The sequence below is a fragment of the Myotis myotis genome, unplaced genomic scaffold (assembly GCF_014108235.1).
Source record: "Myotis myotis isolate mMyoMyo1 unplaced genomic scaffold, mMyoMyo1.p scaffold_m19_p_29, whole genome shotgun sequence".
Taxonomy (NCBI): domain Eukaryota; kingdom Metazoa; phylum Chordata; class Mammalia; order Chiroptera; family Vespertilionidae; genus Myotis; species Myotis myotis.
In genome coordinates, this window is record NW_023416334.1 from 2,569,562 (window position 1) to 2,586,128 (window position 16,567).

Below are 16,567 nucleotides of genomic sequence, written 5' to 3' on the forward strand. Positions count from 1 at the left end.
GGGCACCCCTACCGCTATGCCGGCCGGCTCCAAAGGACAGCCACACTCACCGTTTCATGGGCAAATGATTTTTGACGAAGAAGCCAAAAAGCACACAATGGAGAAGAGCCTCTTCAATAGATGGTGAAGGGAGAATTGGGAAGCCACATGCAGAAGAATGAAACTGATTACAGATTGTCCTCTTGTACAAAAATTAATTCAAAATGGATCAAAGACCTAAATATAAGATCCGAAACAATAAAGTACATAGACTACAGCATAGGTACTAAACTTATGGACCTGGGTTGTAGAGACATTTTATGAATTTGACCCCAAAGGCAAGGGAAGTAAAGAGAAAAATAAATGAATGGGATTATATCAAACTTAAAAGCTTCTGCACAGCAAAAGAAACTGACAACAAAACAGAATGGCAACCGACTACATGAGAGATGATATTTGCAAACAACAGCTCTGAAAGGGATTAATATCCAAAATATATTAAGAACTCATATAACTAAATACTGAACAAACAATCCAATTAAAAAATGGTAGAGGATCTCAACAGAACCCTTTCTCAAGAAGACATACATACAAATGGCCATCACATATATGAAAAGATGTTCAACTTCACTAGCTATTAGGGAACTGCAAATAAAAACTACAGTTATCAACAAGACAGGCAACATCAAGTGTTGGAGAGGTTGGAGAGGAAAAGGAATCTTCCTTCACTGCTGGTGGGAACTAAAAATAGAGTTGCCATATGACTCAGCATTCCCTTTTCTGGGTATTTACCCCCCAAAGTTGAAAATATTTATTCAAAAAGATTTATGCACCCCTATGTTCATTGCAGCATTATTCACAGTGGCCAAGACATGGAGACAACCAATGTGTCTTTCCATAGAGGACTGGATAAAGAAGACATGGTACGTATATGCTATGGAATACTACTCAGCCATGAGAAAAGATGAAACACTGCCATTTGCAACAACATGGATGGACCTTGAGAATATTATGCTACGTGAATAAGTCAGTCAGAAAACGCTAAGAACCATATGATCTCACGCATATTTCAGACACAGAGGTTACCAGAGGGAAGGGGGTTGGGAGTAGTAAAGAGTAAAGGGGTGAAATGTATGGTGACGGAAGATGGTTTGGCTTCGAGTGGTGGGACACAATGCAACATACGGATCTTGTGTCATAGAAATGTACATTTGAAACCTATATGACCAATGTCATGCCAATAAATTTAATAAAATAAAAATGTTAAAACAAAATATAAAATAAACAAGAATACAGGAATATTCCATTAGCCTAAATACCTAGTTGTGGCAAACTAATACTCTACATTGCATTTCCAAGTTAATTTGTTAGTCACTTTAATTGACATGTAAAACAAAATACATTTTTACAAGAAGGAATTTCTTTAATTATGTTCTCGATTTTAAGGGAATCCTCACAGTCTTTTTATACCAACTGTATCAATAACAAATCAGTGAGGTAAGATCAGCAAGTCAATAGATTTCTGGAAGTTAATTTTGTATCCTGCAACATTGCTGAATTCATTTATTAAATCTAGTGGTGTTTAGATGGAGTCTTTAGGGTTTCTATGTACAATATTATGTCAACTGTGAATAATGACGGTTTTACTTCTTGCTTTCCAATTTGGATACCTTTTATTTCTTTTTCTTGTCTGATTGCTATGGCTAGCACTTCCAATACTACGTTGAACAGGAGTGGTGAATGTGGGCATCCCTGTCTTGTTCCTATTCTTAGGGGAAATGGTTTTAGTATTTGCCCATTGAATATGATGTTGGCTGTCAGTTTGTCATATATGGCTTTTATTATGTTGACATATGATCTCCCTATTCCCACTTTGCTGAGAGTTTTTATTAAAAAAGGGAATCAGCCAAAACCGGTTTGGCTCAGTGGATAGAGCGTCGGCCTGCGGACTGAAAGGTCCCAGGTTCGATTCCGGTCAAGGGCATGTACCTGGGTTGCGGGCATATCCCCAGTAGGAGATGTGCAGGAGGCAGCTGATCGATGTTTCTCTCTCATCGATGTTTCTAACTCTCTATCTCTCTCCCTTCCTCTCTGTAAAAAATCAATAAAATATATTAAAAAAAAAAAAGGGAATCAGATTTTTGTCAAATGCTTTTTCTGCACCAATTGATATGATCATGTGGTTTTTGTCTTTCAATTTGTTTATGTGATGTATCACTTTTATTGATTTGCAGATATTGTATCAGCCTTGCATCCCCAGAATAAATCCCACTTGGTCATGATGCATGACCTTTTTAATGTATTGCTGGATAAGATTTGCTAATATTTCACTGAGAATTTTAGCATCTATGTTCATCAGGGATATTGACCTGTAATTCTCTTTTTTTGTAGTGTCTTTATCTGGTTTTGGGATTAGGATAATCCTGGCTTTATAAAAAGAGCTTGGAAGTGTTCCTTTCTCTTGAACTTTTGGAATAGTATGAGGAGAATATGTGCTAGTTCTTCTCTGAATGTTTGGTAAAACTCTCCTGTGAAGTTGTCAGACCAGAACTTTTGTTTGCTGGAAGTTTTTTGTTTGTTTGTTTGTTTGTTTTTTACTGCTTCAATTTTCTTTGGTAGTTATTGGCCTATTCAGGTTTTCTGATTCTTCATGATTGAGTTTTAGAAGATTATATTTCTCTAGGAGTATGTCCATTTTGTCTTGGTTGTCCATTTTGTTGCAATAGAGTTATTCGTGGTAATTTTTTTACAATCCTTTGTATTTCTGTGGGGTCAGTTGTTACTTCACCTCTTTCATTTCTGATTTTGTTTGTTTGGGTCTTCTCTCTCTGTTTCTTGGTGAGCCTGGCTAGAGGTTCATCAATCTTGTTTACTCTTTCAAAGAACCAGCTCTTGGTTCTATTGATCTTTTGTATTTTTTTTAATCTCTATGCCATTTATTTCTGCTCTGATCTTAATTATTTACTTCCTTCTACTTACTCTGAGCTTTTCTTGTTGCTCTCTTTCTAGTTCTTTAAGTTGTGGGATTAGATAATTTATTACCAGTTTTTTGTTTTTTTGTTTTTTTTAGATTGGCCTGTAGTGCTAAGAACTTCCCTCTCAGGACTGCTTTTGCTGTATCCCAGAAATTTTGGGTTGTTGTGTGTTCATTTTCATTTGTTCCAGGATGTTTTTTATTTATTCTTTGATCTTTTTGGTAACCCAGTCATTGTTTAACAGCATGCTATGTAGCCTCCATGTGTTTGATTGTTTTTATTGCAGTTGATTTGTAATTTTATGCCATTGTGATCTGAGAGGATGCTTGATATGATTTCAATCTTCTTGCATTTGTAGAGATTTAGCTTATGTCCTAATATGTGGCCTATATTTGAAAATGTCCCATGTGCACTTGAGAATATATACTCTGTAGCTTTAGGATGAAATGTTCTAAGGATATTAATTAGTTCCATCTGATCTAGTGAGTTGTTTAGGATTGCTGTTTCTTTGCTGCTTTTTTTGTCTTGAGGATTTATTCAGTGATGTCAATGGGTATTAAAGTCCCCTACTATGATTATATTGCTGTTGATCTCTCCCTTGAAATCTTCCAAAAGTTTTTTAAATGTATTTGGGTGCTCCTATATTGGGTGCATATATGTTTATCAGAGTTATATTCTCTTGTTGGATTGATCCCTTCAGTATTATGAAGTGGCCTTCCTTATCTCTTGTTATGGCCTTCACTTTGAGGTCTATTTTGTCAGATATAAGTATTGCCACCCCAGATTTTTTTGCATTTTCATTTGCCTGAAAATTTTTTTTTTCATCACTTCACTTTCAGTCTGTGTGAGTCCTTTGTTCTGAGTTGGATCTCTTGTAGACAGCATATATATGGGTCATGGTTTCTTTTCTTTTCTTTTTTTTTTTTTTTTTTTAGCAACAGAGGTCAGCTTTTATTGGCCCTGTTACAAAAGAGCCAGTTTAGTCAAAAAGACCAAAGCCCATGTCATCATCAGACTCCTCAGATTCTTCTTTCTTTGCTTCCACTTTCTTCTCCTCAGCTGGGGCAGCAGCAGTGGAGGGGGCAGGACCTGCTGCTGGTGCAGCACTAGCTGCAGGGGCAGGTCCACCAGCCCCTACATTGCAGATGAGACTCCCAATGTTGACGTTGGCTAGAGCCTTTGCAAACAAGCCCGGCCAGAAAGGCTCAACGTTCACACCTCACACCGGCTGCTTTAATGAGGGCGTTGATCTTATCTCCGTCACCGTCACCTCATCCTCATGCAGGATCAGGGCCGAGTAGATGCAGGCGAGCTCCGAGACTGAGGCCGTGGCAAGGGCGAGTGCTGCCGGGAGTGGTGCTAGTCGCTGGATGAAGTGAGGGCCTCACCCCAACGCGGCCTTAGCTCCCTCGGAAGAACCGAGCACCTTACCGGCAGCGGGGGGGAAAGGGGCTGGGTCATGTTTTCTTATCCATTCAGATACCCTATGCCTTTTAATTGGAGCATTTAATCAATTTACACTTAAAGTTATTATTGATAGGTACTTGTTAGTTGCCATTTTTATTCTTTATGCCTGTGTTCCTTTCTATTTCTTCTTTTTACAGCAATTGCTTTAGCATTTCTTGCATTACTGGCTTGGTGGTAATAAATTCCCTTAGCTTTATTTGTTTGCGAAGCTCCTGATATCACTTTCAATTTTGAATGATAGCCTTGCTGAATAGAGTATTCTTGGATTCAGTTTCTTGCTTTGCATCACTTTGTATACTTCATTCACTTCCCTTCTGGCTTTATGTGTTTCTGTTTAGAAATCAGCTGATAGTCTAATGCAGGGGTCCTCAAACTTTTTAAACAGGGGGCCGGTTCACTGTCCCTCAGACCGTTGGAGGGCCGGACTATAGTTTAAAAAAAAAACTATGAACAAATTCCTATGCACACTGTACATATCTTATTTTGAAGTAAAAAAACAAAATGGGAACAAATACAATATTTGTATTTGCATGTGGCCCGCGGGCCGTGGTTTGAGGACCCCTGGTCTAATGGGAGATCCCTTGTAGGTAACCTTCTGTCTCTCTCTGGCAGCCTTTAAGATTCTTACTTTGTCGTTGACATTTACCATTTAATTACAGTGTGTTTTGGTGTTGGTCTTTTTGGGTTCATCTTGTTTGGGAATCTCTGTGCTTCCTGGACTTGTGTAGCTTTTTTCTTCCCAAAGTCAGGGAAGTTTTCTGTCATTATTACTTCAAACAGATTTTCTATTCCTTGCTCAGCTTCCTCTCCTTCTGGCACCCCTATTATGTGAATGTTGTTTTGTTTTGTGTTGTCCCAAAGCTCCCTTAGACTATCCTCCTGCTTTTTATTTTTTAATTAATTTATTTTTTAATGTTTTTATTGATTTCAGAGTAGGGAGAGGGAGAGAGATAGAAACATCAATGATGAGAATCATTAATCAGCTGTCTCTTGCATGTCCCCTACTGGGGATTGAGCCTTCAGGCATGTGACACTTCAGTCCACAGGCTGACGCTCTAGCCACTGAGCAAAACTGGCTATGGTCCTCCTTCTTTTTAATTTTTTTTCCAGTTTCTGCTTTTCTTGGGAGTTTTTCTGCCATGTCTTCTAACTCTCTGATTTGGTCCTCAGCTTCTAGTGTGCTGTTGAAACCTTCCATTGTGTTCTTTATTGTAGCTATGTCATTCTTTGTTTCCTCTTAATTCTTACACATGTTGGTGAATTTCTCATCCACATGTTTGAACATCATTATAACCATTACTCTGACTTCTTTCTTTGATAAATAGCTTGCCTCCATTCATTTAGTTCCATTTCTGGTGATTCCTCCTTTTCTTGCATATGGGGGTTGTTTCTTTGTCTCCCCATTGTTGCTGTTCTTTTGTGATTGTTTCTATGAATTATAACAAACTGCTATGCCACCCAGATTGTTTGAATTGGTCTTATGTAGTAGATGTTTTGTGGGACCCAGTGGTGCAGTCACTCAGGTGTCCTGGGCTGGGTGTTCTAGCGATGCCCCTTACTTGAGATATTTGGGTTCTCCTGATGTATTTGGGTCTTGAATGTTATTGTCTCATTTGTGCATGGAGTCTCCTCTCAGGGTATCTGATTATGTGGCTCGCTCTCCACCACTTCATGCTAACTGTTGTGGAGATCCTGACTGAACAGCATAAAATACAACACAACAACACATGACACAGAAGAAACAGAACATGAATGTACACAGCTATAATTCCAATAAAAGTGACCACCTGAGAAAAGAGAATTAGGAAAGAGAAAAGAGAACAAGAATGATAGAAAGAAAGGAAGAAAGGAAGAAAGAAAGAAAGGAAGAAAGAAAGAAAGAAAGAAAGAAAGAAAGAAAGAAAGAAAGAAAGAATATGGGGAGAAAAGAGAACAAGACAAACAAATACACCTAAAAACATCCAGAAAAAGTGGGAAGGCAGAATCTGTAGATGCAGAGCTTAAATAAAAAAATGAAGTTAAAGAATTGGATGGGAAAACCAAGATGGCGGCATAGGTTAACACCGGAGATCGCTGCCTCAAACAACCACTTCAGAGATATAACTAAAGGACAGAACGGACATCACCCAGAACCACGGGAAGGCTGGCTGAGTGGAAATTCTACAACTAGGAGGAAAGAGAATATCATACCCAGACTCAGAGGAGGCGCAGTGCTGAAGTGAAATACTCAGCACGGAGCGGGCTGGAGGCGGAGGGCGCGGTTGTTGTTTTCAATCGGGAGGGAGTTTCAGACTCTGAGCTCCAGATCCGGGCGAGTCTCTGGGGACCGAGACTCAAACGGGAGAAACGGGACTGTCTGGCTTCGGTCGGAACTCGAAGGCAGCTTTCTCTCCGAGGGTTGCAGCCATTGCTGGGGCTCTGAGAGGCAGAGCCCCTGGGGAAGGAACTGAGAGTCGCCATAACTGCTTGTTCCGCCCGCCCTGTAGATCCCCGGGGACCCGCCCCGCCCAAGCCCTGCACAGAACCATTTGCCGGATAGCCTCAGGCAAACGCTAGATTAGCACCGCCCTAGAGATCCAGCACAGAAGCCCTCCCACTACAGACACAGCAGACTCTCATAGCCAGTTAGCCTGGAGGTCAAATCACCCTGGTATTGCCGACATCAATCAAGGCTTAAAGGCAACAAGACTGCGGACAAAGACCACTAGGGGGTGCACCAAGAAAGCATAAAAAATGCGGAGACAAAGAAACAGGACAAAACTGTCAATGGAGGATATTGAGTTCAGAACCACACTTTTAAGGTCTCTTAAGAACTGTCTAGAAGCTGCCGATAAACTTAGTAAGGCCCTCGAAAAGACTGGTGAGACCGCCGATAAATGTAGTGAGATCCTCAAGAAATCTAATGAGACCCTCGATGTTGTGATAAAGAACCAACTAGAAATTAAGCATACACTGACTGAAATAAAGAATATTATACAGACTCCCAACAGCAGACCAGAGGAGAGCAAGAATCAAGTCAAAGATTCGAAATGCGAAGAAGCAAAAAACACCCAACTGGAAAAGCAAAATGAAAAAAGAATCCGAAAATATGAAGATAGTGTAAGGAGCCTCTGGGACAGCTTCAAGCGCACCAACATCAGAATTATAGGGGTGCCAGAGGATGAGAGAGAGCAAGATATTGAAAACCTATTTAAAGAAATAATGACAGAAAACTTCCCCCACCTGGTGAAAGAAATAGACCTACAGGTCCAGGAAGCGCAGAGAACCCCAAACAAAAGGAATCCAAAGAGGACCACACCAAGACACATCATAATTAAAATGCCAAGAGCAAAAGACAAAGAGAGAATCTTAAAAGCAGCAAGAGAAAGAAACCCAGTTACCTACAAGGGAATACCCATACGACTGTCAGCTGATTTCTCAACAGAAACTTTGCAGGCCAGAAGGGAATGGCAAGAAATATTCAAAGTGATGAATACCAAGAACCTACAACCAAGATTACTTTATCCAGCAAAGCTATCATTCAGAACGGAAGGTCAGATAAAGAGCTTCACAGATAAGGAAAAGCTAAAGGAGTTCATCACCACCAAACCAGTATTATATGAAATGCTGAAAGGTATCCTTTAAGAAGAAGAAGAAGAAAAAAAAGGTAAAGATACAAATTATGAACAACAAATATGCATCTATCAACAAGTGAATCTAAGAATCAAGTGAATAAATAATCTGGTGATCATAATAGAATCAGGGACATAGAAAGGGAATGGACTGACTATTCTTGGGGGGGAAAGGGGTGTGGGAGATGCGGGAAGAGACTGGACAAAAATCGTGCACCTATGGAAGAGGACAGTGGGTGGGGAGTGAGGGCGGAGGGTGGGGCGGGAGCTGGGAGGAGGGGAGTTATGGGGGGGAAAAAAAGAGGAACAAATGTAATAATCTGAACAATAAAGATTTAATTAAAAAAAAAAAAAAAGAATTGGATGAATAGGGGAAGTACCATGGTTTGGAATAGAGGAGGGAGAAAAGAAATGAGAAGACAAGAAGCAGAAATAAAAAATAAAAAAATAAACAAAATAATTTTTAAAGGAGAATAGAGGAGAGAGCAGATAGACCTACATTTAGAAAGTGAAACAAGCCGAAGCCGGTTTGGCTCAGTGGATAGAGCGTCAGCCTGCAGACTGAGAGGTCCCGGGTTCGATTCCGGTCAAGGGCATGTACCTGGGTTGCGGGCACATCCCCGGTGGGGGATGTGCAAGAGGCAGCTGATCGATGTTTCTCTCTCATCGATGTTTCTAACTCTCTCTATCTCTCTCCCTTCCTCTCTGTGAAAAATCAATAAAATATATTTAAAAAAAAAAAAAGAAAAAAGAAAAAAAAAGAAAGTGAAACAAGTTTAAAAAATTAGGAGAAGAAAAGAGCAAGAGGGGAGAGATTAAAATAAAATGAAAGAAAAAAAATTGAGTAGTGAAGAAAAAGATAAGAGAAGGATAAGTGGAGTAGGAGCAGGGAAGAGGAAATTAGATATATGAATAAACCAACAGCGACTAGAATAATAACACATCAATAAAGCAGTTAAAGAAGATCAATTTTTTAAAAGGGAAAGAAAAAAAGTAAAAAGGAAAACGTGGAAAGGAAGAAAAAATGGGAGGAAAAAAGAGAAGAAAGGAAGAAAAGGGTGCAAAAAATAAAATAAAAAATAATAATAAAAAAAGAAAAAAGTGAAGTGTTGTTCACTTCAGCTGAGTTTCAATGTCCCAGGGGAGCTGGTTTAGGACCCCACTTTTCTGTTCTGTCTGCCAATTCTGGGTTTCCTGTTAGGTACTGAGGTGCTGACCACTGTCAGGCACTGTCTTTGGCTTTTAGCTCCCTGCTTGAAGCTCCAGGTGATCCACCGGTCCACTGCTTGTGTCTGCCTCCACAGGCCTTGGCTGCTAGCAGGAGGGCCAGACTGCCCTCTTCGCCTGTCTGCCAGCTGTCAGTCTTAATCACTCAAGCGTCTGTTTCTGACAGGGTTTTAGGTGGGTTGGTGCTGTTTCGCTTTCAGGGAGTAATATGGGTGTTTTTTCCTGACCCAGAGCTACTCCTCCAAGAGTGGCCCAAAATATTACTCTGGCCTTGGTTGGTCAGAGATCCTTGTATGGAGACCAATGGGGTTGGCTGGCCACCTGGAGTTTTTATCAGCCTGGTTTCCAGAATAGCAGGGTGGACGGCCCCTCTCCCAATCCCGTCACTGAGGGCTCTTTGGGACTATTCAGACCCGTAAACTTGGCCTCTGCCTGGAATTTCTCTGTGTAGCTCAAAATGCAGGTGTGGCAGGCTGTGTCACCTACCCTGTGGCTACTGGGAGGGGCTCGCTTCTCTGGGGAGAAATGGCCACTTAGGTTTGGAAGCTTAAGAACGTCCCAAAGCAGGACTCCTGGCCAAGGGTCTCTGCCCTGCTTCCTACCTCAGCCTCTTCTCAGGCGCCTCAAGTCCGTGCCTCCCTCCCTGCGCCAAAGCCTCGGGAATTGAAAAGTCCTGTGTCCTGAATTTAGAGAATAAAAACAAAGACCAGGGAAAACAAAGCCAGCAACGAAACCGCTGCTTTCTCTCCCACAGCCCCACGCTGCTTTCCCCTCCTGGCACCGCCTGTGGAGGGGCAGCTGTGGTCTTGGGTGCAGACTCCCTGGTTCAGCAGCCTGTGGCTTCTCCTTTTCACAGTTGGGTGTTACGCCTGCCGCCAAGGGATGCGGCCTTGGTGCAACACAGCTTCCTTCTCTCCCCCTTGGCCCCCTGGCCCGCTGCCCCTCTCAAGCCCATGTCTGCATTCCTGCTGGTCTCCAGGCATCCTCTGCCCTTTCCTGTTAGTTGTCTCCTATGCCTAATTTGTTAATTCCGGGTGGATGTTCTCCAATTTAGTTGTATTTACAGTCTGGCCCCAGGACAAAGTGCTTGACACATCTGCCTATTCAGCTGCCATTTTTACTTCCCCCACACTGTACTCTTTGAACCCATGAATAATTTACCTAGAGCAGTGGTCGTCAAACTGCGGCTCCCAAGCCACATGCAGCTCTTTGGCCCCTTGAGTGTGGCTCTTCCTAAGCCTTAGGAGTGCCCTAATTAAGTTAATAACAATGTACCTACCTCTATAGTTTAAGTTTAAAAAATTTGGCTCTCAAAAGAAATTTAAATCATTGTACTGTTGATATTTGGCTCTGTAGACTAATGAATTTGCTGACCACTGACCTAGAGGATTTTAAATTAGTGGCCTAGCTCATCATAAGAGATTATCAGAGATAACCTTTTGACCTATCTATAAGGCAGGGCAATTACTAATTATGTGCACCTGCTCTTCTAATTGTCCTGCAATGACCTTCCTCCCCTCTGAAGGCCCCAGGCACTTACCTTATTCTTATCTCAGAATGCCATCTATACTTCATCTTTCCTTTTCTGACCCTGACCCTCTCATGTATGTGGGGTTCCCAAACATATATGGGTAATTAAACTTGGTTGTTTTCTGTTGTGGCTCTGTCTCATGTGGATTTAATTATTACACCAGCTGAAAGAACCTCCCAACAACACAGTCTTCCTACTTGTTCCTGAGTTTTGTTGATAGCTAACAATTAAGTTTAAGGGAAAATGTAATCTTTCGTACATTCCCTCCTTAATTCCAAATGTATAAAAGAAATTGCCAAACTGTCATTCTCCAGAACATTTGAGATCTTGCTTCCCAGAATTGTCATCAGTTTGGCTCAAATAAACTCATAAACGTTAGTTACAGGTTTGGATGTTTCTTATGTCAACATTTCCCCCCTCTCTTTACATCTTGTTTTTGCTTCTATAACAGAAGAAGGCTGAGTTAACTGTCTTTTTTTTTTTTTAAAGATTTTTAAAAATTGATTTCAGAGGGGAAGGGAGAGGGAGAGAGAGATAGAAACATCAATGATGAGAGGGAATCATTGATCAGCTGTCTCCTGCACACCTCCTACTTGAGGATTGAGCCCCAACCCAGGCATGTGCCCTGACTGGGAACCTAACCGTGACCTCCTGGTTCACAGGGCGATGCTCATCCACGGAGCTACTTCGGCCAGGCTAAGTTAACTGACCCCTGAGGGTTCTTCCATCCTTTTAGGTCTGTAAGTTTTCTTTGAAATCTCAAGTCTGAATGGGGTCCTGCAACTTTCATCGGCCCTTCTACAGTTTCCTTCTCTGATGGTAAGAATCCCTGCTTAGTTCCTCAAATGTAGACGATCCCACGTTTGTGGACAGAGTTGCTTCTTCCAACTTGACACAAACTCCCAATGTTGACAAACTCTGGTGGCCTCCTCAATCTGTGGAAATGCCATAGTATGTGGAGGTGGAGGCTGTTACTCTTTTTTAAAAAAAATTGTGGTAAAATATAGGTAACAGAACTTATAACCTTCACCATCTTAAGTCCACAACACAGTGAAATTAAGTACATTCACATTGTTGCACAATTATCACCACTACCCATTTCCAGAACCTTTACATCTTCCCAACTGAGAGTTTATAATCATTAAACACTAACTCCCTCCTCATTCCACCCGTCCCTGGAAACCACCATTTTACGTTCTGTCTCTAAGAATTTGACTATCCTAGGTATCAAGCGTAAGTGGAATTATACAATATTTGCCCTTTTGTGTCTGGTTTATTTTACTTAGAATAATGTTTTCAAGTTTCATTCATGTTATAGCATGACAATTTTATTCATTTTTAAGGCTGAATAATATTGTATTGTATGTATATACCATATTCTGTTTATCCATCATCTTTTGATGGACATTTGGGTTATTTGTACCTTTTGGTTATTGTGAATAATGCTGCTATAAACATTGGTGTACAGTTAAGTTCCTGCTTTCATTTCTTTTGGATACATCCGGAGGAGTGATTGTACTGGATCATATTATAGATAATTCTACTTTTTAAAAAAAATATATTTTATTGATTTTTTACAGAGAGGAAGGGAGAGAGATAGAGAGCTAGAAACATCGATGAGAGAGAAACATCGATCAGCCGCCTTCTGCACATCTCCTACTGGGGATGTGCCCGCAACCAAGGTACATGCCCCCGACCGGAATCGAACCTGGGACCCCTCAGTCCGCAGGCCGACGCTCCATCCACTGAGCCAAACCGGTTTCGGCTAATTCTACTTTTTGAGCAACTTGCAAACTGTATTTCAAAGTGGCTACATCAATTTACATTCCCATCAGCAATGCACAAGGGTTCCAATTTTTCACCAGAACTTATTTTCTGTTTTTATAAACAACAAGTGGCCTGCTGCACGGATTTGTGCACTTCGAAAGGAAACTAATTAGAAGAAATATTTTAATATCACTATTCTCCCTCTCTCTCTAATAGAAGTGTCAGAGATGAAATAAAATTAGTAAAATGTATATGAAAATAATATATAAATTGATTAATAAACTAACAATAACATGATATAACAACAAAGACATGATATAAAAACATGATATAAAACAACATTGATAAAAACAATGACTGATAAATTGATTAAACTTATTCTAATATCTCCCTGTATACCACCAAGTCACTGCAGCTGTGCAGTAACCAGATTCAGGGCTGACAGTGCCCCAGTAACAACATAACTCGCGGCCAAAGGTGGAATGGCGCGGCCCATAAGTATAGGGCTCCCTCCTCTCTGGTTCCAGGGTGTGTCACCGGAGAACCACGGCTGCCAAGTCACTGCAGCTCTGGCTTTGAGTGTCCGCCCCCTGGTGGTCAGTGCGTGTCATATATATACTGGTCAGTTGGCCAGTCGGCCGGTCACTTAGCCTTTTATATATATAGGTAGCCATACTAATGGCTATTAGAAGTACTATTGCATTATGGGTTTGATTTGCCTTTTTCTCATCGCTAGTGATGGTGAGCATTTTTTCATTTGATAATTGGCCATTTGTATATCTTCTTTGGAGAAATGTCATTCAAGTTCGTTGCTGAGGCCGTTACCATTAAAACCTGATTCTGTACTTTCTCCAAGTCAGTATAGGCTAGATTATGCTGCAGCAACAACCAGCTCTAATATCTCAGTTGCTGAAGACAACAAAGTTTATTCCTCACTCCTCTTACATGTCCTGCACAGGTCCACAGGGGAGCACTGCTCATTGTGGTACTCAGGGACACAAGTTGACAGTGACTTCATCGCCATAGGTCTTCCACTGTTACCACAGTAACGTGAAAGGGGCATGTCAAAGCACGGCCTTGGTCTCAGAGCTTCTGCTCTCATTCCATTTACCAAAGCGAGTCACATGGTTATGCCCAACTTCAAAGGTGAAATTTAAGTAAAGTAGGGAACTATTCTGGCATGAGCTTGGAAAAAGAAGAAACAGTATATTTGTGAAGAGCAGCAATGACCGCTACCCCTGACCAGTGACACTACACTCCCCTTCAGGCAGTTCTTTCTCCAGCCTCATCTGGGGTTGGGTTAGAGCTGGGAACCTAGCGCCATCCAGAACAATGTTAGTTGTTACTAGCATCTCTGGTCTCTTCCTCGGCTGCCAATCTTTGCAGTTTATTGTAAAAGATTATATCCCCTTTCTTTAATTGCCACTGTGAATTTTCGACTGTTTCCCCCTATATTTTATTAAGTTATTATATTTCAGATCAGGGAGATTCTGGTGCCCTGTGTCAGTTGGCACCTGGAACTCTTCTCTTGCACAAATATTAAAGATGCAATGCAAAGGCAAGATCTGGGTAATGTCCTACCAAGCCCTGAACAGGAAACCCATTACAGGCAACGAACAGTTAACATTCATTAAACATTTATTCTATATCAGGCACTGGATATATCCTTTACATTTATTATCTCATCTAACCCTCCCCCCTAACCCCTTAAGATCAATACCATTACTATACTCATTTTGTATCTGGAGAAACTGAGGCTGAGATCAAATGCTGCACACACGGTAAATGACGCATCCTGCGTTCCCTGGGGCCTGCCCGCTGCTCACCCCTGCCCACGTCTCTGGAGCAAGCAGAGGCCTTCTCGAGCTGAACTGGAGATCAAGGGGGACCTGACTCGGCCTGACTGGCTTGCTCCGAAGCCACTCCACTCCCCCACACTGTGTGTGTCCCTCGGTGGAACAACATCTCACTGGGAACTAGAACAAGCAACTAGCTCAGAAATAGTTTGCAAATAGACGAGTTTTGAGCCTGTTTTTTGTTTGTTTGTTTGTTTTTAACATGCCACAATTTTTATTGCAAAATGGCCATTTTTGTGAGGGTGGGGAGTTTGATCTCAAAAACAACGTTCCATTTAAGGCTCTTTTATACAGAAATTGCCATCATGACTGATAAAGTATCTTTAGCGTCACAGGACTTACATGGTAAACATAAAACTCCTACCTACACCTAATCAGTAGTGTACACTCAGTGGAAAACAAAAAGGCATTAATAACAGCCACTTCTCTTCAGAAGATATGCAGGTAACAGGAATGAACACTGGCGTACTTGGGTAAGTTGATGACACAGTTAACACAACTTAATTGGCATTCCTTTTGAGGGTGGGAAGTTAAACTCAATACAAAAAAAAGTGCTCTCAATGCATAGTGTTATATCCGTGCTGCCATGTCACAAAAACAGGCTTGCCAAGGCAGGCGGGGTGTATGAATGCTGGAGCCTCATAGAACTGCAATCAAATGCAACGATAAATAGTACTGAAAAAAGTTTACCATCTGACCAGTGGATAATACTTTCAAGGCATTCAATTAGCTTACCCTTTGCAGTACTCTAAGCTATTCACATTGACAATCACATTCAGTGTAGTGCTTGCTGCAAGGGAGGCATGCACCCAGTTGTTTTGGCTATATCATGGGAAGGCATTGCTTGGGTTCTACATCAAAGTAACAGTATTAAACAGTCTAATGGCAATCACTGATAGGCTGCTTACACGAATGATATTTCCTTCATCCATTGTGTTGGAAGGACCCAGTGGGAAGAGGAAAAAAACAAAAACCTAATACTATTCCAATTGACTGAGCTGGAGAAATGGAAGCTCCTTAAGATCCACATGGCACTTGACTGTCATTTTATAAGGGTTTTCCTTCAAGTGAAACTACTACGTTGCCTCCCAATTTCTCTCCAAGTGTTGAACGGCCCTTTATGTCATCCAAGCCATTTACTTGCCACTCATGTTTAATACCTGTAAGTTTCTTCTTAATGGCATCTTTAGAGCTAGCATAAATCATCTTGCTTTTTAAAGGTGCACTTTCAGGAGCCAGAATGTCAATACTAGGCCTTCTTTCTTAGACTCTTTTGTTTCGTATGTGGCATCGTACAAAGCATATCGGCAATCATTCAGAGGTAGCAACTTCACAAAAGATGTGTAGGGGTCCTCTACAGTATCACCACTGTCACCCACCAAGATCTGCTTTGCTTCCTCTACAATTATTTGTCTTTTGTCATCGCTTAAACAGAAGAGAACCGCTTTCTTTCTTTTTTTGATCTCTTCTGTGTAGACGATTTCCTTACTTTCATATCATTAAAAACTTCGATGACTTCATCATTCACTGTAACTCCAGAAGCCATAGTGCCCGCGGCTGTGGCTGCGCGGCTGGGCTCGGCGGCACAGGGAGGAGGCGGAGGCGGAGGAGGAGGAGGGGCGGGAGCGGCGAGCCTGGTTTTGAATTTTGCATTGGAAATTGAATTGAGTGCTGAGGCTTTAGTTAATTCCTATGTAAAACAGAGGTTCTTGCTGGGCACTGAGCTTGCATGTGATCTGTGGTCCTGGGCCCTAGAAGCAGGTTGGATCGGTGTGAGAGTTTCCCAGGACAGTGTTCACTGTTTCATCGCATCTTAAAACGGGTTCGCGAGCCCTGGCTGGTGTGGCTCACTTGGTTGGGACGTCACTGGTACACCAAGTGGTTGCGGGTTTACCCCTAATATCTCTTTCTCCCCCTCCCTTCCCCTCTCTCTATAAAAAAAAAACAAAAACAAGAAACATCCTCCAGTGAGGATTTAAAAAAGGGGGGGCCATGACCCAGTGCTATTAATTCCTATCTTAAAACATCTAAAATCTTTTGTTCAAAATTTCAAATAATCTTTAAAATTAAAAAAGTATATATCTTTATGCCAGGCCAGTGAGGCTCAGTGGTTGAGCATTGACTTATGAGCCAGGAGGTCACGGTTTGATTCCA

General features: G+C 41.4%; 2 pseudogenes; both read right to left on the reverse strand.

Moving 5' to 3' along the window:
* Window positions 1-3,888: 3,888 nt before the first annotated feature.
* On the reverse strand, window positions 3,889-4,415 carry LOC118649335 (annotated as a pseudogene).
* A 10,849-nt stretch (window positions 4,416-15,264) lies between these two features.
* Window positions 15,265-15,983, reverse strand: LOC118649382 (annotated as a pseudogene).
* Window positions 15,984-16,567: the final 584 nt, after the last annotated feature.